This window comes from Balaenoptera acutorostrata, chromosome 14 (genome assembly GCF_949987535.1).
Source record: "Balaenoptera acutorostrata chromosome 14, mBalAcu1.1, whole genome shotgun sequence".
Taxonomy (NCBI): domain Eukaryota; kingdom Metazoa; phylum Chordata; class Mammalia; order Artiodactyla; family Balaenopteridae; genus Balaenoptera; species Balaenoptera acutorostrata.
In genome coordinates, this window is record NC_080077.1 from 82,324,836 (window position 1) to 82,350,905 (window position 26,070).

The 26,070-nt window shown below is 36.8% G+C and overlaps 1 long non-coding RNA gene across 1 annotated transcript; it reads left to right on the plus strand.

Annotated features, from left to right (window-relative positions):
* The first annotated feature begins 733 nt into the window (after positions 1 to 733).
* LOC130704708 (uncharacterized) lies at positions 734 to 25,349 on the plus strand. The gene is made up of 3 exons (XR_009005143.1): positions 734 to 1,080; positions 3,161 to 3,336; positions 20,526 to 25,349. It is a non-coding gene; the product is annotated as an uncharacterized LOC130704708 (long non-coding RNA).
* The last annotated feature ends 721 nt before the right edge of the window (positions 25,350 to 26,070 follow it).

Genomic DNA, 26,070 nt, shown 5'->3' on the forward strand with positions numbered 1-26,070 from the left:
AAAAATTAAGTTCTTACTATATGTCAGGCACTGTTGTTTATAGGTGATGGAAGGAAAGTTTCATTCTCAGGGAGCTTACATTCTAGTGATCTATTATATTATGTCATATTATGTTATACGTGAAATGTTATATTTTTCTACTTCATGCTACGTAGTATGCAGTATATTAGATAATATTGTATTGATTGATATCTTACAAAATACGTTAAATCGTGAGATATTATAATAAGCAGTATGAAGAAAAATAAATAGTCGTCAGGCATTGGTGCTGCCATTTTAGATGAGGTGATTAGGGAGGTGACCCTTGAGGAGAACATTGAATGAGGCAGGAGAGGAAGTCATGGAAGAAATAGGTCTGGAGTATTCCAGGAAGAGCAAATCTCAAATAAAAGGTCCTGAGGAACAACTCGGGTTTATTTCTTCAAGAAAAAAAATAAGAAGTCCTGTGTGATTGAGGGTGGAGAGTCAGGCAAAGAGTAGAAGGAGAGGATGACAGAGAGCGAGGCAGAGGCCAGACTATGGAAGGGCTTTTTTTTAGAGTCATCAACCCATAGATACCAGCGAAAGTAAACAGAGAAGAACGATTTTCGATGACTGAACCCTGGAGAACAGCTGAGTTTGGGATTCGGCATCTGGATGAGCATATAGCCGCGGAGACTCAGGAGTGGGCGTTGAGCTGGGGAAGAATGGGGAGAACGTGCCTCTCACACAGCAAGTATTTGAAGAAGCATGAGTCACCGTCTGTGCCCAATTCCCCTGCAAGACTGAGGAAGACGAAGACTGAAATCACCCTTTGTACTCATGCCCTCCCCAGGAACAGTTTAGTGAAGTGGTGGAGACAGAAGCTGCCTGTAGCTGATTCGAAAGAGAATACGAAATAAGGACTTTGGGACAGAGAACAAAATACTCTCTGGAGAACGAGAGATGAAGAAATGGAGCTACGGAAGGATGAGCCCATGCAGTAAAGGAAGCATTTTTTTTCCCCAGGATGGGAGATATTATACCATACTTGTAAGAAGGACAGACGGATGCGACAGATGGAGCGTGTGACGGGCAGAGTGTCTGGGAGAGCAAACACAGGTGAGCCATGGTCACAGGTACGGTGGATGCTGAGGGTGAGTGGAGAATAAGAGCCATATTGTCTGTGATCTTATCAAGTTTACAGTCTCATGTTTCCAACCCTAATTGCTGCTGAAAGCACTTTGCATTAAATCGAGATGGAGCTATAACCTAATACTTTCTTGGCTCTTTTAAAGTCATACCCCATTTAAACAGCTGATAGTTGCATACCATAGAGACCAGAGACAGGGAACAGTCCCTGTTCCTCCTCTAAGTCAGTTTTTCTCATGACCAGTGGAGTATTGATAAATATTTAACCACCAACCCTCTGGAGGGAAAAACACCCTAATTTGCAGTAATTGCCAATTATTGTAGTGTCAATACTCTTGCCATGGTCAATTTCAAGTTACTAACTACGTAACAACCAGCTTGCAGCATTCTGAAATATTTCACAAGCAGCTCTGACAAGTCAGTAGAAGCTGGCTGCAGCATTCCACCCGTCAGTCACAACTTCAAATTTACAATCCCTCCATGACTCTAAGCTTCCTGAAGATAAGAAATATGTCTGGTCCACTTTCTATCTCTTTAAGCACTAAGCACATTGACTTATCTAGTAGAGCCACACGCCAAATATTTGGGGAAGGAAAGAAGAAAGGGCAGATACTCTGATCAATAGCTGAGATAAATGTCATCTGTGAGCCACTCGGCTTAGAACACACCTCCCCATTCTACCTGCCTGGATCTTTGCCTCACATGTCTTATCTTAAATGTTGCCTTGTCAGAAAGCCCTTTCTACTGATTCTATCCAAGCAGTCCCCGCAGTTATTTCATAACTCTGCACTCTGTTGCTTTTTTTCATAGTACTCATTGTGATCTATCATTTTCCACAATTTATTTCCTTCCCAATTTACCCCACCATACTATAATTCCCAAACAAGACGGGACCATGTTTATTGTATTTCCAGTGCGTAACTAGCAGCCTGAATGGGGCCTGACTCATACGACACACTTAATAAAAATATACTTTGAACAAATACGTGATTTTACATGATTTATTAGTAAAAAGCAAGCTATTTAACGAAATGTTAATCTTATTGGTAAATTATTTTGATATCTACAATACCATTAGGATACTTCATTTTGCATTTTTCTTATTTGTCAATTATCAGAGTAGGAAGTTAGTGTTACTAAAATGTTCATCAACTTTGTTTTCTACACAAAGATGTCACTGTCATTTGGAAACTGTAATTTTACATGGTTTTATATTCTAGAATGTTATCTATGTTCTCTCTGCTTTTTATCTAAATTTACATACACACACTAACAGCCATACATGTATTAAAGATGGAAGCAAGTACCAGTAGACAAAAGTTTGGACTCATCCTGCTAATAATCACGAGGCAGTATAAATTTCTATATAGAAGTGAAATACCAAAGACTCCTTTCCTGTTATATCTACAGTCCTCAAACCTGTCTTATATCATAGAGTGTTGCTTACCTGCTTCTATGCCCTTTGCGCATGCTGTTTGCTCTGCCCTTTGCTCAGGTTGTTTACTTTGAACCATCCTCCTCGTCGCAGTCTCCACTCATCAAAATTCTATTATCCAACAGATTTCATCTCTACTGCTCTCTCTAACCATGAAGTGTTTCTCATTTTCATATATCACTCCTTAAAGAGACATTTGCTGAGACTGCTGCGTCTCTGGCACTAAGCAAGTACTAGGTACTCGGAGATAAATAAGATACAGCCCTGCCATGCGGAGCTGACTGTGTAGCTGGGGGGTCAGACCAGCAAGCCTAGTGGGCTTCACATAGGGTCAAATGCGAGGTTCTGGTCCAGAATGAGCTGTCAGAGAATGCTTCCTAGAAAAGAGTGCCTCTCCTGGGTTACAGTCACGCTAGATGGATTTCCTCTTCATTCAGGTCCCGTAGGATGTTTCTTTTTCTTATGGCATTTGTAGAGTTCCTTATTTTATTATAGACATTATGGGCATTTTTATATATTACGGATGTATAAAATATCCTTATATTTTTATATGTGTGTGTATTTATTGTCACAATCGAGTTTGTTTCTCATTCATGTCAATTAATTATTTGTCAGGTGGCCAACAAGGTGATTCAGGGACCCAGGGCCCTTCCACATATTGGCTGCTCCAAATACTCCATTGGCCGCTCTGAGTCTGGCCTGGAGATGAGGGGAGAGAGATCACCAGCAGAGAATCTCAGGGACAAGTTCAGAGGCCACGTGCAATGCTACATACATTCAATTGGCCAGAGGTAGGCACATGGCCCCAAGTAATTTGTACCTATTATCAAACTGTGAACTTGCTAAGGCTACTAATGTATAATGTAACTGCAAGACACTTCAAAATACATTTATTTACAATAACTTGAGCATTTTTTCCTCTGGAAAAGAAGTTCAGAAAGTTTCATAATATACTTTTCAATAATGTTCTTGTGCACCATTTAATCTACACACCTGGCAGATGATCTTCAGTACCTTCCATGCTGGGGAGTGAGGCATCCAAAAGACATTTCTTCCTTGTGTTAAATGTGGAGCCAGGCCCAGCGCTAGCTGTGGGTCACCAGAAGGCTTGCCTGTTGAACATAACTCTTTCTGTCTGCTGGTTTGTAAACCGAATTCAGCATTGTGAAGTGAGATTTTTTTTTTCCAGAATTTTATGGCATGTGGTATTTTTCAAAGCATTCATCCAAAAGAAACCTAGCTAAAAACTACCTATGATAATACCTCCATGTCTCCCAGTTTTTGCCTTTAAAATCAAATGCATTTGTGTTACCATGCCCCCTAGGTAGAGACTGTCCCCGGGTACATTCCAGTAATACAGAGAAGGCCAGTGACAGCTGAAGGACTATTTTTTCCTAAACAACTGTGTAAATTGAGAATGGGCATAACCTCTAAAAAGTGGGTAACCGTGTTATTTATCATCTTGTAAGACTATGTAAATTAACATCAAGTCAGCTTATCAGCACAGTCAGCAGGAATTACACATCGTGAATTTGATAAATATGGAACAGACTCGTGAGGTGGAGAAGATCAACGTGTGCAATTAAAATAGTAACAGAGAATCATTTGTAGCTCTAATCCAGGAAACCTCACACATTCATTAGGCAAGGTGGTTTAATGGAAGAGATAGGTGTGAGAGTACATAGCTTTCCATTCCATTCAACTCTTTATAACCTGTGATCCTAAGGAAATCATTTAATTAATCCTCATCTAGACAGAGGTTGAAAACACATACTGTAATCATTAATTATAAGGATGTAAATTTACCTGCAACAGTACCTGATACAGGGAAACCTCCTGAAGGAGCTATCGTCCATCCTAACTAATTTTATTTATTTATTTATTTATCTTTATACATCTTTATTGGAGTATAATTGTTTTACAATGTTGTGTTAGCTTCTGCTATACAACAAAGTGAATCAAAGCATACACACATACACACACACACACAGATGCAGACATTTTTGAAGAAAAAATAAATATCTCCTGTGAACTCCAATACCAAAGAATGACCGTTATAAGATTTTGTTGTATTTGGCATATATTGTATGTATGTATGCATCTCAATATTTTATAAGTGGCAATATTTCAAAATATATTTTAAATAAATGTGGGCATCGTATAGTTCTGTATGCTTATTTTTTAACTTAACATTAAGAATTTTCCGACTTTTCAAACATGATTTAGTTGAAAACAAAACTTAGAGCACATCAAATAAAGTTCTTTTGTCAGCCACAAATACTGAATTAACATAGCAAATATAAAATTAAAGATATGCATGAACATACAAGATCAGAGGGACTCAGGACAAGAAGAAGAAATCATATTCAAAATATTTAAAAACCTGAATGGCATGGGACACTGTATCTTTCAGAATCCACGTCAGCCATGGAGCTGCTGGGCTAGGTATTACGCCGTTATTTGCCCAATTTTGGGGCCATCCACGGGGTCCTGGAGGAAAGGCTGAGTTGGGGGGAAATGAAGGACTCTCAGGGGCAATGGCTGTTCACAAACAAGTACGGAAGTGTCAGGGAGGGGGAAATTTCCCCCTACCTTTCTTGAGTTCTTTTGGCTGGTGTAATAATTAAATTGACACAAGACAGATCAAAAGGAGAAAAAAATTTAATTTGCTCACATGGAGGTCTCAGAGAAATAAGACCCCAAAAGTGGCCAAAGCAGGCAGCTTGTATACTTTTTAGATGAAAAAACAATAAATTTGTGAGGAATTGACTGGACAAAGAAACTTAGGGTCCTTAATTAATAAAGAATCTAAACAAGAGTTTGGGCTTGGAATAGTAAATTAGTAAAGAAGTAACAAAGTATGTTTATGTAGGCTTCTTGGCCCCAAATACCCTATCTCTGGCAACAAGGGTATGGGAGATTTGTTTGCTGCTTTCAGGGACACAGCAAGGAGGGTCAAAGTGTCCCTCTTGCATTGGGTGTTTCTTAAGTCATCTTAATTCAAAATAATCGATATACTGCTTTTGCATGTTTTGGGCTGGCCTGCCCTAAGCCCCAACAGAAGTAATTAAATATTTTGACAACCAGAAGGCAGAACAGTAGACCCAGCATGGTCTCATCCGCGGCAGGAGCCAGGCAAGCTAGGGGAACCTTAAGGACCTGCAATGAAATGAATAAACTATGACTATCTCATTCTTCTTTCCATCGATCTGAAAATATTCAAATTTGACGGAAAGACTCCATTGGCGTAGCTTGGGTCAAATGTCTATCCTGTGACTAAGAGAATAAGGAACACCTAATCTCTTATGGGGAGAGATTTGGGGAAGTATAATTACCAAAACAAGATGGAATGAATATTGTCATTTGTGTGATATAATGATTCATTTAATTATTCCCCATTGTTGGACAATTAAGATGTTTCTAATTTTGTTATTGTATATAACGCAGTATACCATATTTTATATATATATAATACTAATACATATTATATATGTGTACATATATAATATGTATTAGTATTATATATAATTCTATAGCATCTTTGCTCCCTTCTCTGATTTTTTAAATTATTTTCCTACGAGGAGATTACTAGATTAAACAGATATGAACATCATTAAGCTTTTCAGACATAATGGGAAATTGCTTTTCACAAAGATGGTACCAATTTATATCCTGATGAGCAATGATCAAAAATGCTCTCAAGAGCACTCGATACTACATTTAACAAATATAGTTTTTCGTGGTTGCAATGGGCTGGTAACAATTACAGTCTCCAGATAGACAGTGATAAACAGATGTCTCTGCTGATGTAGAGCTTAAATTATAAATGCACAAGAGCATTTCAGAACTGAGGAATCCTATGAAGAAAATTAATCAGGGGAAGAAAATTAAAAGTTATTGTCATGTGAGTGTGGAGAACATTAGAAAAAGTGGCCAGGAAGGCCCCTCTGAGAAGGTAACATTTAAGCTGAATTCTGAACGATAAGAAAGATCTGTCACATAAGATCAATGGGAAGAGCTTTCTAGACTGGGGGAAGGGCAAGTGCAAATGACCTGATGCAGGAAGGATTTTACTATATTTAATGAAGGAAATAAAGGCAGTGTTGCTGGAGGTGAATTAACAAAAGCAGGAAGAGATAAGAAGAGTAGGATGAGAGAGGGCCAGATAATGCAGCAGCTTCTATGCCCGAGGAAGAAGTTTCAGATTGCATTTAGTTGTTGAAATATTTAAACAAGACATGGACATTTTATTAGTTTGCTAAGGCTGCCATTACAAAGCACCACAAACTGCACGGCTTAAGCAACAGAAATTTAATTCCTCACAATTCTGGAGGCTAGAAGTCCAAATCAAAGTGTTGGCAGGGTTGATTTCTTCTGAGGGCCTCTCTCCTTGACTTGTAGATGACTATCTTTTTTCAACATCTTCTCATGGTCTTTCCTCTGTGCCTGTCTGTGTCTTAATCTCCTCTTGCAAAGACACCAGTTGTACTGACCCATATGACCTTATTTTACCTTAATTACTTCTTTAAAAGTCCTACCTCCAATACAGACACGTTCTGAGGTCCTGGAGGTTAGGACTTCAACATATGAATTTGGGGTGATATAATTCAACCCGTAACAGATGTGACCTGATTCCCAATTAAAAAAAAAAAAAAAACTTCTCTACTTGCGTTGTGGAAAACAGATTGTAGAGAAACAGGAGTGGGAACAAGAAGATGCGTTAGAGGTGTTCACAGCAATTCAGGTAAAGCATGATAGAGACTAGAACAAAGGCTGTGGCAGGAAATGAAAACTATTAAGCAGGTTTGGGATATATGTAAAGACAATAGAACCAGCAACTCTTCTCAGTAATATAGTAAACTTCAGTACCAAATAGCCTCACGTAGAGAGAGTTAAATACAAGAGAACTTTATTTCTCACTCATGTACCAGTAAGTATGTATCTGGTGAAGTATTTTCCAAAGCATGTTCTGTGGAATATAATTAACGGAATCCTAAAAAAATGGATTCTCTGGTCCCTTAAGTTGAAAAATCTTGGTTTAAACAAGACAGTCTGATCTATTTACTGACACTTCTTGGAATCTTTAATTACTTTAAAGTACAGCACCAAGAAAAGGCTACCTTTCCCAAAATTATTGATCAAGTAGTCTCCTTTGTTTAAGAAAACAGCGTGTGAGACTTGTGCACCAAAGAATGGCAATTTGGGAAGCAGTTGTCTATCTCTAATTAAGTATGAATCTGGCTATTACTTTAAGATACTTTGTATTATATTAGGTATGGAGCTTTCTATTCCTACTTTATCTAGTTTTGCTTTTTTCAAATAATGAACTGGCATTACATTTAATCACAAAACACATAAAAAACTATTTAAAAAAAAACTATTGATATTATCATGTATCTATTCTTCTCTAATCTATTGATAATGATATACTATACTAATAATTTTTGTAATATTATACCATCCTTTAACTCCTGGAATAAATTCTATTTTATTAGAGTGAATACTTCTTTCTAAGAACTATAGAAATATGCCTATTAAGTATTTATCTAGAATTGATGTATCACACAAGTATAATTGCTCTGTAATTTTTTTTGTGCTATTGTCAGCTTTTAGTATAATGGTAATGCTGATTCACGAATGATTGATTGAATCAGTGGCTGTGCATTGTTTTTAATCATTTGGAACATTTTATTATATTTAAATTTGAAAGTATGTCCTCTGATGAACCTGGAGTTATTTTTTTTTTTTAAATGTATTTATTTACTTATTTATTTTTGGGTGTGTTGGCTCTTCGTTTCTGCGCGAGGGCTTTCTCCAGTTGTGGAGAGCGGGGGCCACTCTTCATCGCGGTCCGCGGGCCTCTCACTGTCGCGGCCTCTCTTGTTGCGGAGCACAGGCTCCAGACGCACAAGCTCAGTAGTTGTGGCTCACGGGCCCAGCTGCTCCGCGGCATGTGGGATCCTCCCAGACCAGGGCTCGAACCCGTGTCCCCTGCATTGGCAGGCGGACTCTCAACCACTGTGCCACCAGGGAAGCCCTGGAGTTATTTTTATATGTAACTCTTTGAAAACTTTTTCAATTATTTACATGATTATTTCTATCTTTATTAGATTATCTCTACTTCCTTTTTTTCTGATTTTGCTTATTTTGACTAATTTTTAGTAATTTTTACTTTTAATATACTTGTCTACTTTGTGCATCTCTTCAAATTAATGAGCAAAAGCCATTACCTGGCTTTCCTTACACTTAACAAATCTCTGTAACTGCTGATACCTTCACATTCTCCTTTCTGCTTTTGTGTTGTGTTTCTCCTGTTTTCTATTTTTCTTAATTTTATTATAACTTTCATTAATTTTTCTATCTCATTGCTAGTTTTTTCTCAAAAAAACATATTTTGGATTTATAAATATTTAAATTTTCTCTTTGGTAATTTATTTGTCATATATTTTTATGTATGAAATCATTCTTTGTCCGCATTTATTTAAACAATATTAAGAGCTTAAGGTTATAACAGACAAATGCCTAGTGCATTTTCGGGCAGTCTGAATTATAAAACTCACTTGCCATTTTTTTTGACTTCTGATTTTTCTATATTAATTATGACTTAGTTACTTTAATCTTCTTCCATGATAATCATATATACGTAATATTTTAAATTATGTAATAGTAATGTTTAAGTTTTTGAGAAATAAGCTTTTATCCATATTTTTCAAATTATCAACAACAAATATAATTTTGACTACTGCATATATCAATACTATTCAACACTCTATTACTTTTTCCATCTCTCTACTTTATAATTTCAAGCTATGTAACCTGGCTATCTTCACTGGATTATTATTACATTAAGCATAGTTTAAAATATATTTTTATATTTTCAGTTGTATTAATGGTACTATCATCCTTCTATTTCAATAGCCCCTTTCCTTTTTTGAGTTTCTTCTTCAGCCCATCTTTTTGTTAATTGGCATGTATGTTCACAAAAGTTTTTCCCAGTGACATGCAGATGACAATGGAGTTTTTCTTGGAGTAGAAAGAACCCACTTCTGCCTCTTTCCTTACTGGTCATTTCGTGCTCTCCCAGAGGCTTACGTATAAACTAGCCAAAGAACATTTCTTAATCCAGCATGTTAATTCTATGGTTAGGGTGATTTTTCATGAAAACTAGCAAACCATTGGTCAATATCTTGCACTTCTAATTTTCTTGATATTTGTGAATTTTTAAGTGATTTTTAAACATGGGAAGTTAGAGGAATTAGCCTCAATCACACTCTAAATTATAACTAAATGTTTAAGGTTAAAAATAAGACAATATCTGTGCGATTGTTTTGTCTGTATTGCAAGGGTCTGAAAACCTTTTCTATAAAGGGTCAGATTGTAAGTATTTTAGGCTTTGTGGGACATACAACCACTGTCACCATGACTCAACTCTGCTACTGCTGTGTGAAAGCAGCTCTAGAGAATATGTAAACAAGCACATGTGGCTGTGTTCCTATAAAACTTTATTTTCAACGTCAGGTGGTATGCCAGATTTTGTTCCGAGAGCAGTTTTTTGCTGACCCTTCCTGTATACAATTACAATATTGTGATTTAAATGAGATTATTCTGTGAAACAGCTTATTATTAAGTTTCTGTGTCTGACGTGAGGCATTAGGATATTTATAATAATTCACAATTTAATAAAATTTTCAGATTTTAGTCATGTGTATAGTCTGAAGACCATAAAGTGATTATAACCTTTGTTTTCAGTATAAATAGCTCAGCTACAATGCATTGATTCATAGTTTTTTACTGAAATAATGATAGACAAGATGTATATGATAAGTTTCCTATGGAATATACGATTGGTGAGAGTAGCTGATTTTCCTTAATTACTATACTCAGTGAATTCTTATTCTCAAGGGAATGAATCTTGGCTTGAGGAAGCCCATTGGTAAGAGAGATCTTCTGTACTGTTGCTAATTAATAAGAAGAAAGGTTAGATTAAGATTAAATTAAGTCACAGGCAATCCAAACACGTACTTCCTATTTGGTTAAATGTGTGTTGAGGCTCGGGGAGAGCTGTGAAGGCAAGAGTAAGATAAGATGCTGTAACACTGGAGTCTGCGTCAGGCCTCTGAAAGCATTCCCTTGCCCACTTGGTAAATTCTTTTACACCAATTCCATAGATGAACATAACTCAGGGATTTTTGTTTGCCCATTTGTTTTCAGGATTGCGTTAGTTTACAATTGCTGTGTACCATATTATCAGAAACTTGGTGGCTTAAAACAACATAAATTTATTTTCTTTCAGTTCTGGAGGTCAGAAGTCTGAGATGTCTCACTGGGCTGAAATGAAGGTGTTGGCAAAGCTCCTTCTGTTGGCTCCAGGAGAAATCCTGTTTCTTTGCCTTTTCTAGCTTCCAGACGTCACTCGCATTCCTTGGCTTGTGGCCACCTTCCTCCATCTTCAAAGCCAACAGTAGAGGGACGTGTTCTCACATCACATCAATCTGACCTTCTCTTCTGCCTCCTTCTTTCACTTGTAAGGTCCCTTGTGATTACTTTAAGCTCACCTGGATAATCCAAAATAATCTCCCTATCTTAATGTTAGCTGATTAGCAATCTTAATTGCATCTGTGCACTTTATTCCCCTTTGTCATATAGCCTAACATAATCACAAGTTCCAGGAATTAGGAGTTGGCCATCTTTGGGAGACCAGTATTCTGCCAAATGTAAGGATCAAATTATGCACAAAATTAAGTAAACTGAATTGAATTTTCCTATAGAAGAGTTGATCCACATTGAATTTTCCTATAGAAGAGTTGATCCGCCCTGAGTCATCCTTACATCTGAAGATGTAAGGCCTAAAGAACAAGGCCATAAATTTGCTGGAGAGCTAGAATATGTACTCATTTTTTAAATACAAAAGCCCTAATTTGGATACATTATCATTTACTTAGTGGTTAAAAGCATGGCCCTGAAATAATAGAACTTGGATTCACACACTAGCACCACCATTTACTGGCTGTATGGCTTTTGGTAAATCACTTAGCCCTAGGTTTCAATTTCTTCCTCTGTAAAATGGGCATGGTAAAAGGTCTATCTTTTATAGAGTTGTTGGGATGATAAAATGAGACAGCACTTAAAGCTCTTACAAGGATGTCTGTAAGAAAGGGGCAAGGGCACAGTTACCAGGGGAAAAAAGGCACAGGTGCCTGACTTATTGAAAAGGCTCTTTATTTCTTGCCTAACATTATTGAACTGGAGAACACAGAAAAGGAGATAGGGAGCAGGCCAGAATGTGTTTTCTAATTTTAATCTGGTGCTCGTATTGTTTTTCAGGGTGGATGAATGAAGTCTTCCATGTTTGATAGTGTGAATGCAAATTATTTTCCTAGACTTTGAGAAAGATGAACAGATCAGTGGGCATGTTCCATGGGCAAGAGCAGCATAGACACGATGCATAAGACTGCTCTGCCTTGAGGGGGCTTGTGTCTCCTCATTTGGTGCAGTTGGATGTATAAAGTGATAGAATTTGGAATATTGGACTTCACCCATTTTCTTGGTACCCTCAGCCCCTCTGACATTCTCTTAGCCCCCAAATAATGATTAATATCTACATTGATAGACAGAAATATTTCTATATATTCTGACTAATATAACTTTGTTCTTTAGAGCTTTGACACAAAATCCATATCCTAGGCAATATTTCCACAGAATTCCTGTGCCAAAGGTGGTTATAAAATGTAGGAATAAAAAACTAAGGAGGTCTCAAATAATTAAAGGGTTCTCCTCTAAGTCTCTCTCTGCCATGGTTTAAAGTTTTAGACTCAAGAGCTATCAGGGGAGAGGTCATTTGAGTTCTTATAATCAGCCTTGGCTTCTTTAATACCTCATTTTAAACAACTGAATTAAATTCACATAGTAATTCTAAGAAGATGGTATATCTGCGTTTTTTCTACCTTTTAATGAGAATTTATTACTTTGCATGCATTTCTATTGTAATTTGAATTAAATCTACTCATCTGAAAGATGATGAAAAACTAATATTAACATTGCTTATGGTACTTCAAGTAGCCTCACCAAATGGTTTTATGATTTCATGTTCTTCTGTTTCTCGCAACTGGATTGAAACAAAAGAACATCATTTTATTTTTTAATAAATAAATAACTTGAAAAGATACATGCACCCCAATGTTCATAGCAGCATTATTTACAATTGTCAAGATATGGAAGCAACCTAAGTGTCCATCAGTAGATGAATTGATAAAGAAGCTGTGATACATATACAATGAAATACTACTCAACTATAAAAAAGAATGAAATTTTGCCATTTGCAGCAACATGGACAGACTGGGAGGGTATTATGCTAAGTGAAATCCAGACAGAGACAGACAAATACTGAATGATATCACTTATATGTGGACTCCAAAAATATTCAGCAAACTAGTGAATATAACAAAAAAGAAGCAGACTCACAGATATAGAAAACAAACTAGAGGTTACCAGTGGGGAGAGGGAAGGGGGAAGGGGTAATAGAGTGGTTAGGGAATAAGGAAGTAAAAACTATTAGGTATAAAATAAGCTACAAGGATATATTGTACAATAAGAGAAATATAGCTAATATTTTATAATAACTATAAATGGAATATAACTTTTAAAATAGTGAATCCCTATATTGTACACCTGTAACTTATATAATATTGTACATCATCTATACATCCAAAAAAAAAAGAGCATTGTTTTATGCTATTTTTGTAGCTAAATGGTATAGAAAACGTGTAAGGAAATAAGATTTATTGATTAGCCTATATGTCTTAAACAACTTATTTTATTTAAGACTTACAACAATCATTCAGGAAACATTATTATCCCCATTGCAAATTAAGAAAATAAGACCAAGAGGTTAAGCAACTAATCCAGTTAAGACAGCTGGTGAGCAACTAAGTGTGTATTCCTAAGTAATCTTCTCTGAAGTCTTTGACTTCAAGCCCAGGTTCTAGTACCTGTACTGCTCTGCCTCCTTCAGATCCCATGTATCAAACTGAACGTGCTAGCCAGAGTGATGCCACCTGACAGGTATCCAGTATGTCAGTCACTCTTAAATCAATTTCCCTGTGGATTTTGAGACTTGTATATAGCACTCCCTGTAACCTGGCAGTATATGATTAGAAAGTCCTTGTACACTGGCAACAAGACATTTCCATCACTCTGCTTTCTGCTCATGCAAAATGTTACATAGACTTGCATAGCAGGAGTGACTGAATTATATGTGCATGTCAGAGGAAGTTCAAAGAATATAATAAAATATACACTTAGGAAAAAAGAACTATAACCCTACAGAATTCAATATTAAAAGTTGCTTAGAATAATATATATTTACCTTGCTTCAGTTATATTTTGCTTAAAAAAGTGAAACCAATCTATTTTTATTTGGTCAAAAATCATCTAGTGACCATTTGCACTCACCAAAAAAGGTCTAAAATGGATATGAAAAGATTATAGTTAACCTATTTTACTTGGAATTTTATATAATCCAAATAAACAATTTGTCTTGTATGAAATTATTTCCATTCTACTAAGGCTTTAAATTCTGCTTTTGATTATTACATTTTATTGAGAAAATGCTTATTCTTTACCCTGAAAAAAGAATTCTACTGTTTCCACTTCAATAGTCATCCACAGTCTTCCATAGTCGCTTATAGCAAATATCTGGTATTTCTAAATGAAACCTCAGAAACTCCCTGAATCATAGTCTGAAGAACTAATTAAAATATCAAATGCTGTATAATGATATACTTCACAGAATGGGAAAATAAAAATCCTGCTCAATAGAACAGAGATCTTGAACAATGCCTACATTATTGATTCTGTGTAGAATGGATCTTTTATGGAATTAAAGGCCTAATTGTTCTCCCATTGATACACATGTGTAACTTCCTTTAGAGAAACTGACAATGAACCCCTTAAGAGGCTTCAGCACTCACATCCTCTACTGTGTATGTGACAGCGAATTGGGGCAGCGAGCTAAGACTCCAATCGCTTACCACATGGTTCTGATCAATGTCTAAGAGACTTTTAAAACCCTACTTTTAGGAGATTGAGGGAAATAACAGATTCTTCTAGGTTCTCTACATATTTTGCTTTTGGGGGGACAAAATGGGCAAAGCTTTTTAGCTCCTTTTCTTTTTCTTTTTTTTTTTTTTAATATTTATCCCAATTATTGAACAAGAATTTATCAGGCAATATCATTATTTTTTATTTATTTATTTATTTATTTATTTATTTATTTATTTATTTATGACTGTATTGGGTCTTCGTTTCTGTGCGAGGGCTTTCTCTAGTTGTGGCAAGTGGGGACCACTCTTCATCGCGGTGCGCGGGCCTCTCACCATCGCGGCCTCTCTTGTTGCGGAGCACAGGCTCCAGACGCGCAGGCTCAGTAATTGTGGCTCACGGGCCCAGTTGCTCCGTGGCATGTGGGATCTTCCCAGACCAGGGCTCGAACCCGTGTGCCCTGCATTGGCAGGCAGATTCTCAACCACTGCGCCACCAGGGAAGCCCTCCTTTTCTTAACTGATGTCAATAAAATTACATACTCTGATCCTATAAAACATAATCAAACTTGATACATAAAATAGTCAGTAGAGATCCACAGAATTCCTATCTTGGCACCTAACAATTACATTTTAAATTCAAATAATACAAGAACTATTTGTTCATGGAACACATTTTCTTGACCAATAAAATAACCAGATTCCCACAGAGCACACCTTTTCCACCAGTCTGTGCGTATAATGTCCACAAAGCCAATATTAAATAGTGAACCCCACCCACCTGTGTCCTGCTAACTACCCTTCCTGCTTCCTCTTCCTCCAGATCACCCACTGGCCCTCAGAGGCCTGCCCAGCTGTACTTTCATTTGGGTACCACAACCCGTCTCCCTTCCTGTTTCTGACGAGTAGGTTGTTTGTTACTCTTCACTTCCTGCTACACAGCCACTCTGTGAGAACTCATGGATTCTTCTTTGGGTGGTATTTCTGGGGTTGGACCTTTTTACAATGCTGTAAAAAGAAACAAAGAAAATTGCTAGAAAATTGTATGCATCATACTCTTTCAAACCAGCACAATATGCTCCTGCATACAATGGAACATATACAGAATCGTTCTCTTGTAAGGTAGAGAAATGCAAATTATTTTCTTTAATATTGTAGATGGGTCAAGTGTGTTTGTAATGGTTAATTACATTTCTGGCCACAGAAAGTGGTGTTGATGGTTCCCCTGGAAATTTAAATCACAACCCGGGCTCCAGCCCCAATATGCAGGGTCCAACCTCAGTCTAGCCTCTGGCCCTCTTAAGTTAACACCTATCCAGTAACTGAGCAGAGCCACTCTTGGATGTGGAGGATTTGTACAGGGCTTTAATACAGTCTACCATTGTAATGGCACATGAGATTAGTCGTTCCCATTTTAAGGAGAGGTGAAATTATTTTTATCAAAATTATGCACATTGATTATTGGATCAAACGAATAAATCTTCTAATTACTAAGAATTTAGTTGTTGGTTTCCAGTCAGGTACTCAGTTTAAGCACTTAATAAAAATGTCTTTACATTTCCATCTTGACTAGTCTTTCTACAACCAGGGGCATTTATTTCTGCTTCTATTCAAGCCCTGACAGTCACTGAACCACTCTTACTTTTCACACCTTCTTTCATTTTCCCATTCTCACTAATGTAAAATGACCAAGGGCTGGGGACAGTGGACGAACAGAGACATCTTGTCCTCAGCCCTTCCCCAGGTGCTTCACTCTCTCAGGGAGTCTTTGCTCGTGCTTTTTGATTCATCCAAATTCCATGAGTCCTAGCTGCTCGTGCCCCCTACCCAGCTTAATCCTATGGGCTGTTTGTTTTCCCAGCCTGCGGAAAGTGCCTGTATTGGCCAACTGCCTCTATTGCTTTGACTGGGACCCGGGTGGTCTAGAGAAATTCTTTGCCTGTTGTTAAACCAATTCCTCAAGGGTGTTTGGTAGCAAGAGGTTCAAACATGGCTCTAAGAGCTTGGTTAGGTGTAGAGTAAGAGGTAACCACAAGTAAGTCACCGTGTGAGAGGTTGGCATTTGCCTATGAGGCTGGTGAAATTTAGCAAAGCTGGACTACTACTGGGGGCTTCCCTGGTGGCGCAGTGGTTGAGAGTCTGCCTGCCAATGCAGGGGACACGGGTTCGAGCCCTGGTCTGGGAAGATCCCACATGCCACGGAGCGGCTGGGCCCGTGAGCCACAACTACTGAGCCTGCGCGTCTGGAGCCTGCGCTCCGCAACAAGAGAGGCCGCGATAGTGAGAGGCCCGCACACCGTGATGAAGAGTGGCCCCCGCTCGCTGCAACTAGAGAAAGCCCTCGCACAGAAACGAAGACCCAACACAGCCAAAAATAAATAAATAAATATAAATAATAATAAAAAAAAAGAAGTTAAGGTCTAAGGCATTAAAAACAAACAAAAAGTCTTAAAACGCTTGAAAACCACTATAGTAATGTCGATTGGCAGGAAGATAAGTTACTTTCAACCCTCTGAACTACTTTACTAGGGGGGTGGTGATGCTTTCAAATCATGTGTTCCTCCTTCATATTGCTGGCGTGATCTACTGGGTAAATGGTGTGGAGACTGCTGAATGCTGAGACAGCTGGGGCAGCCAGAAACACTATTTAGAGGTTCATATACACTTCTTCCAGGTAAAGGTCTTCTCAGTCTTTTTAATCAGAGATGATTATTGTTATGTGTTTGGTAATTGGTACCCAAACTAAACGATTATTTGAGCCTTGGATACCTTATTAGTACAGTGATCACTTAATTTATTGTTCAAATTGGGACACTTGATTATGAAATGTGGAGCTATTAATAATTATGCTTTTTCAAGAGGCATAAACTGGGGACTATCCTAGGTCAACTAGGACTAACGGCCACCCTTCTTATGTGGCAGTCCCTTGATAAGCAGAACACTACAGTATACCACCCTTCCTATTTTAAATGTTCCAGAATAACAATTATTTCAAAATCTGGCCTTCATTTTCAAAGGCACCAAATAGATAACCATAGCTTACAGACTTCTGAATATACTACATACTTTCCTCTTCCAATTAAACAAGAAATTGCTGGACTAAATCAATAAGAAGCTTTTGGTTGCCAGAAACAGAAAATCCAATTCAAACTTGCTTATTCAATAAATAGAATTTAATATCTTCCATTCCTAAAAGATTCAAAGACTGAGCTCACCCAGATAGAGGTGAATCCAGTGGCCCAACAGTGACATCAGGACCTGATTTTGTTCTGCCTCTTCCTTCTACACTTCCTGGTGTAGGTTTCATCACAGGCAAGTATCTATGATCCCCAAATGGCTTCCGTCATGTCTCAGTTCCACATGCTTCTGTATTAGTATCACACAGAAAAGAGTGTCACTGTCTCAGAATTCACAGAGAAAGTCCATAGATTTTCAGTGTTTATACTGACTAAGGTTATGTGACCGTCTGGGAACCAGTCTCTGCGTTCAGGATAGTAGGTGCTGATTGGTCATGTGCTTTATCTTTAAAATAAAAGGTGGCGCCAGATTCTCTGGAATCCAGATGAAAATGGGGAGTTACTGGGCCGGAATGGCCAAGGACTGGGTGGGAGAGAGTGAAGGGTGATGATGGTGGTTGTAGTGGGGTAAGGGGAGATAGGGCAGATATAAAAGCTGAGAAGGTGATAAAAATGACTACTACCTGAACATCAAGACATCTCTCTAGGATACTGACAATAGAAACTGTGAGTAGGGACAGATATGAAGGATAGCAGAGAAACTGAACCTGCAGTAAATGAATGAACTCAGAGTTTGCGCGAGAGATTGGGATCTGGGATTTTTCTAGCATTTTTGGTTTGGGTGATTGACAGGATTATTGACTATATTATTCATAGAGATAGATCCACAGCAAAAGGAGTGAGTATAGGAGGAGAGGAAGTTGGATTTGGGACATGTTGAGCTTGAATTGATCTTGGACTTTACACATAGGCTCTCCTGTAGGTTCTTTTAGTTTTCTGTTTCTGTTAGAGTCTGCTAGTTGCTTTACTCTCCCCTATATTGTCAAGGTGACCAATGTACCTGGTTAGAGATATAAATTTCCCAACATCAATTGCAGTTTGAGGTGACCAATGAGATGTGAGAAGAAGCTTCTGGAATTCAGAAAAGTTCTTTATAACTCTGGACCTAGCTGGCAACTGTACTTTGGGATTTTGCCCCTTCCTCTTTCTTATCCATTTACATCATAAATTAAATGGTATACATGTGAATATAGACCTGGAGCTTTGGGGATATATCTGAGATATAAATTCTTCATATTTCAGTACAAGTTAAAATATATCTACCAAACAATATATGCAATATCAGCCTGGAGCATATATTGTACTGAAGGATACAGGAGTGATGAATATACAGTCTTTGTCAACAAGAACTTAGTATAGAGGGAAGAGTAATTGTGAAAGCAATATTTAAATTATTTTGATGAAGGTACATGTTATGGGCTATGAAGGGGTAGATTTCAAAGGCAACAAGATAATATTGTGTTGGGGGTTCTGGGGCATGTGAGATGGCGCTTGAAGAGTGAGCCAATTTTCAACCGGAAGTTGTGAGAAAGGAAGGGTATTTCAACTGGAAGAAGCAGCTTAATTAATATGTGAGGTTTTAAAAGGATAATCAATTACCCACTTTGTTCAAAGGCAAATTGTCACATTTAGGAATTCAGAGCTGTTACAAACAGTAGGAAATTAAGTCTAGGAAGATTTGGGACCCTCTTGATGGAAATACAGTCAAAATGGTTAAACTTTTTTATTTACTGAACTGATCAGGTTTTTTTGGCCCAAGTGACCTGATCTTCCGACTATTTTAGCATCAGCTGGGTACATTAACCTTTTCTTTCCTTTAGTTCACTGATGATCTCATCTCTGAGTTTGTAAAATCAGTAACATTAACCTCCTACTAACTTATTTTAATGCTTGCCTGTGCACTGGTTTCTCAATCTGTAAGATATGAAACACTGTGTTTCTCGGCTACATGTGGTAAATTAGTTGGTACAACAGCCAACTCTGAGATACTTGAAGGAGAAATTTCATATTCTATGTTTCAGTGTTAGTATATTGTGAAACATTTTCTACAAAGAAAACATAGGTAAAACAAACTGAAACAGAATTGTAAAACTAATATTAAGCCATCTGACACCTTTATAGAGAAATCGAAACTTAGTTATTTCCTCCTAATTGTAGTCTAATCCTTCAATCATTTAGAATCTGACCCAGATGTACCAGACCAAAACATAAAGTCATTTCCTTCAAATGGAGTGCTGAATAAGATAGTGACATTAAGACTGAAAGTTCTGTGGCCACAGTGAATGAACCAAGACTGAAAAATGTACTTTTTATACTAGCCATTTAGATTACCTGCCGTATTTGGTAATTCAACTTCTGTACATGTGCTTATATACATATAGGTAGGTAGATATACATATGCATAGATATATTTTATTTCCAACTTTTTTTTATTTTAGGAAAATAGCATTGATCACTTCAAGCTTTAAAAGAATTTAAATCAGTGGGTTTGTTATCTCAAAAAAGTAAAAACGTTTTCAGGAAGCAGAAATTTGAAATGAATTTTTTTTATTATAAGAGTAAATGATTGATAGATAAAATAATCCAAGAGGGAAAATATGTACTTCACACGTGCAAACACACATTAAAAACAAACACACACCACATGATCTTTTGGTGTCTCCCATAACTTTTGTCAAAATGGTCATTCCATTAGGAGATATTTATGGAAGTTTCTAACTCGTAGCATGTTATTTATCAGTTGATAATAGTAACTTGCATTCATATGATATTTTACCTAGCATTTTAACATTCAGTCTTTTATTTGATTCTGATCATAGCCTTGTGAGTTAGATATTATGGATAATGCATCTCCTTTTTACATAGGAAGACACTGATTTGGAGAAGACAAGTAACTGTCCTGAGGCCGCACAGGAAGCAAGCAAGTTTCTAAAGCCTCTTTGACAACTCTTTCTACTGCAACATAATAGCTGCCTTTTATTGTTATGAATACAGTTTTAAAGCCCTCTACAGACCAGTCACTGGCAAACAAGGAATCAGACAAATATTGAAAACCTTGTGGACACAGTTCAGTCAAAAAAGTGGATATTCCTCAGGAAAATATAATAATTATCATATTTTTCATGATTAAGGCACGGTTCTAAAATTTCTCCTAGACCCTCTTCTATGAGAATTTATAGCATAGCTAAATATCAATAACCCCACAATACTAGGTTTATGTTTTAAATGCAAGATAGAATGCAAAAGCAGATGGGATGCCACGTATCCAAGACAACTTGATCCATTTCCCAAATCAACAGCCCTCAAATGCCTCATTACCAACCCATTTGCAAGTTTCCCCCAGACATGACAACTCAGGAAACCTGAAACCCCAACCAATTTGGATGGGATTTCTAGGTCAAACCCTGAATCCTTTCGTTATTTTCTCTCTGCCATCACAAAGTACACAAAAAAATGTCTGGGTCTTTTTATGATACGAGCCCAGAACCATTTCCAACCTACCCAAAATGGCATTCCACATGGTAACTTGAGTGGAGTGAAAGAGATGGCAGAGAAATTAGTCATGCCTCAAACAGCAAGCTAAAGACCTCCTACCCTGCAATTTGGGCTTTACTTAAGGTCCTACAGAAAGAGCTGCATTCAGGAGCTTGGGTGGTCCCACATTGGCAGGGGCTAGGGGGAAAGTGAAGCAATGCATGAGGCAGAGAAGACAGGCCTACAGAACTAAATGCAACTATGACACCAACACATCAGCCAATATCCACCCCTTTCTGTTGTAATGCATGCTCTTTTAAATGTAGTGATTTGTTCCTGGCCAAAATGTCACAAAACATGTTCTTCCATTCTTGAGTTTTCCATTCAGAACACTGTGTCCTAAAGGAGACTAGTTTCCACAGTGAAAAATAATTGGGTATGGCCATGTGAATGAAAGAAAAATCATTTAAATCTCTTTTCTTCTACTCATAAATTAACAAAGTTTCAACATGTAGCATAAAAAAGTAACAGGACAAGAACAGTCAGTACACAAAGGAAAAAATACGAACAGCCAACTGTATTAATAGCCAAAGAAATGCTAAACAAACCAATAGTATTTTCACCTATCGTATTGGCAAAAAATTTTAAATAAGTTAAAATATCTAGTGTTATTTCGGATATGAGGAAACAGATTCTCATTAACTGCTAATAAAAGTGCAAATTGATAAAATGTGTCTGGAAAGTAATGTGGAAATTTATCAAAAAGATTTAACACATGCATGGAAGAACTTCTGAGTCAAAGAATATGATCTATTTTGACATTATCCATCAGAAAATGTGTAAGGCTTTATGCTTCAATCAGAACAGAGAGCTGATTGGTTGGATGGCTATTCTTTGGTCAGTGACATACTGTACTACTTGTAAAATATTTTGATTATCACCCCTGAATATGCCAGCACTCATTTGAATGTATCTCCCATACTAGATATTGGTGTATTTTTAAAAAATTAGTGATGTGGTAAGAGGTAAATGTTATCACTCTGATTTAATTTTCATTATGTAATTGTTGGTAATATTGAACATGTTTTCATATATTTATTCAACACTGTAATTTTTATGGAGAACTGTGAATTTCTTTTTCTACTCCCCTTTTCTGTTAGAGGAATTATAGCAAGTAAGGTAGGTTTGGGGAAAGATATGACAATTTTTCATTCTTTGGTTGTGACAAACTGGTGAATGAACTAAATAACAGAACCATAACTAATGAATTATTACCTGCCCAAAAAAGGGTTGTCATGGTCTTAGATACTGAAAACATTCCAAACATTTTTGGTTTTTGGTTTTATTGTATATGCTGTTTTTAAACAAGATTTCTCATCTTAATTATTTTGTTCTCGGCTCAAATGAACAGCAGTCTGGAACCACTGAACACACATCAGCCAACATGGGAAGCAGACATCTGGCCCAGGAGAGAAATCAAAACAGGAAGGTAAAATTCACCCCAGTTAGTTCATAAAATCAAAAATGTCCGCACGAAAGATAAAATACCATCTTCTCGTTCTGCAACTTTAGTCTTTCACTCAAATAGCAGGATGCAAATTCTCATACTTCAAGATTTATATATCCCATAGCTCAAGACAGACAAATGACCAGATGACAGTTTCATAGCATAATACCCATTGTCAGCTACTAGTTAAAAATTAACTCATGGCAAATTCATGTCATATATCTGGAAGAAAACTGCTTAAGTTTTCTTTAAAGCATCCTTGAGAACAAGCTTCTGGCATGAAAATGGAAAATAGGTTGAAGAATATTAATAAATGTTAATAAAACTTGTAAAGTACTAAAGTATAGAAAAATTGGGTGGGAAATTTTTTTGCTCTGAAAAACAGCTTGAATTGCTTGTCCCTTAAAACTCCATAGATGATTTCCATATTCACATCTGTATATGTCATGCCAGAAAAGGATGAAAGGGAGAAAGAAGAGGAACGTTAAGTGTCTGGGAAGGAACAGGAAAGCCTGATGTGCTTCAGGGATTCAGGTTTTACACCATACATAGTCGAGATGTTACTCTTACCAGAGATAGATCATCGAGTCTTCCTCTTATTTACATAGATACACTATCGTGGAAGATTTTCCCAATTAAACTTAGGGTTTCTTTTCAGTATTCCTTCAATATATCTGACAAATCCACAACTGATATAAAATTTCAGATGGAAATGCTTCTATAAACATGCCACGTTTTCCCTCTCTTCTCCGATTTCTAGATACTTAGACTTGTGCCTTAATCGCTTAATAACAACTCAAACAACAAAGACCACAATACCATACAGGGGAAATAATGATTTGAGAAACAAAAATTGCTAAAGAGCAGAACTGACTTTCATGTTTATTTAAGGACTTTCCATGGAACAATGATTTTTTTTTTAAATTAAGTTCTTATCTCCTTTATTATGAGAGTTTCCTGGAAGAATTACAGTTGGGAAAGTGGCCACTTTCTTATGATTAAGCTCAGTCGTTCACTGCAGCATGCTGCGATCATTAGGGCTTGTAAAATCCCTTTTGCAGATTTGCAAGGAGGCTAAATTACATTATCTCCATCAGAGTTTATGTACCTAAAGATGAAAGATAGACTCATTGAACTCATAGAGTTGCAGAGTTCAGTGGAATTCGGTTATAGAACTACTACTGCTAACAACGAAATACTGTAAGACTTCTATTTTCAATATTACTGTTAACAGCAAAGCTAGAAAGAAACTTTCAGATAATCTATGTAAATAAAATATCCCTCATAAAAATTCACAGAAAATGACTTTTCTTTTTATGATCCATATTCCACATGTAAACTACTGTGATAAAATCTTCTATGAAAAGAAGTAAAATTATTTTTATATTTCTTATGTTTTATTTGGCTCTTACGTAGTCTAATATATGGATCATTGATCAAAGTTTTTATTTTTAATCCAAATATTTTTTATCATGTAGTCACAGTATAAATTTTGATTATTAATTTTTAGCATATCGGAAAACGAGGAAGAAAAGAATTTGAAAAATTAAAAAAAAAATCGACTTTTGCAATTGAAATGCTGCAAAACTTATTTAACTCCTTTAGAGCTTACTGAATTTATTCATTTCCCATTCCTTTGCAAAAAAAAAAAAAATGATAAAGTAGATACAGAGAATTTAAGATAACTAAATTTATAAAGAAAATTTGAAAACAGATTAAGAGAAAATGATACTGAAAACAGTAACCAGTACTTTCAACAAGACATGATAACACATAAAACCTGGTTCTTAACCTCAAGGAACCAAATGTAGTGGAAACCAACACCTTTTTCCTTTTCCCGCTGGACGTACAGCTACAGTATGTTTCCCACCCACCCTTGCACTGAGAGTAGTCAGGTGACTGAGTCCTGACCAGTGAAATCTGGACCACAGAGATGTGCAACGCTTCCATGCCTGGCCTTTCCCCATCTGCAAGATGAATGGACCCTACTGTAGGACTTAAGAGAGGATGGACCAGCAAGCTAGAAGGAGCCTGAGTTTTCAAGTGACCACATAGAAGGTGACCTACAGCCAGAAACACACACGTCAGCATTTGTGTGAATGAGAAATAATTCTTATTGCATTAAGCTGCTGAGATTTTGGAGTTTATCACTTAGCATAATCAATTCAGTGAAGCAAAGAGAAACTTTAAAATGTTAATAATTTTACTTCAATACACACATACATACACATAAACACAAATGATATCATGCATAATTGGAGAAATCTGAACAAGCTCTGTGGGTTGTACCAATGTCAATTTCTTGGTATCCTTATCGTACTATAGTTATACGATATGTTAACTTTGGGGGAATCTAAGGGGAAAAGTGTAGAGACCATCCTGTACATTTATTTGCAACTTCCTGTATATCTATAATTATGTCAAAATAATTTAAAAATGTCCCTTGATTAGAGGCAAAAAATTGTATCAAATATTTAGGGAAAACCAAATCTGATTATTCTTAATTGTTTATTATGTAGGTACAAACGAGGTATTTATATCATTAAAAAGGTTGTAGAACATGGAAAATGTCAAAGTGGAAATTATATGTCTAATTCTTATAGTAACTTTTCGTAAAAACTGGAAGACAATAAAAGTTGAAGCATTATTTGGTAAAGATGATTTGATAATGATCTAATATGATATGGTCCAAAAGTATAAATGCCTATTTGAAAAACTAGATTTTAAACAAATAAAGGAGGGTGTAACAGCCCAGAAATGTTCAAATATTTCTCACTTTGATTCCTACCAGATTATGCTTGCATGTACAATACACACCCATGTGCATCAGATACAACTTCCCTCTATCACTCAAGGAAGATAATGGAATCAAGAGCATAAGAACAACACAATCACGAGACCAGCCTTGACTTTGCTCTGACTTACTTTTTATTATACTATAAATTATTTGTCAACTTCAGGACTTTCCTATTGTTAAAAAATAAGTAGTAATACACTGTGGAAGAACTCTTTGCTGTGGTTAGAAAGAATCCATTAGCATGAGTTTCTTGGTCTTTCAAAGCCAAGACCAGTATTCTACCCTTTTTTGACAAATAAGCAAGGTGTCATACTGCCTCTAAAACTAGGTGTCTCTGCCATCTCCTCACTAGAGTGGGTTCCACATGTCATCTGCCTCACTAGAGATGTAATGCCTGTGATTGCTACAGCAGGAGTTCCTCACTTTTACTGCAAGAAGGCTGCACATTTCAGCCTTGTGCCCCGGCAAAGCAAGAACTTACAAGGTGAGAAATTTCTTATTATAGGAAAGAGGTTCAGAGAATGAGGCAGCCAAAAAGAGTGACAAATATCTGCTACACAGCACATGTATAGATTAACATTATGAATAAGATGTTATTTTTCTATTTGGCAGTAAAGAACCCTGGCAAACAC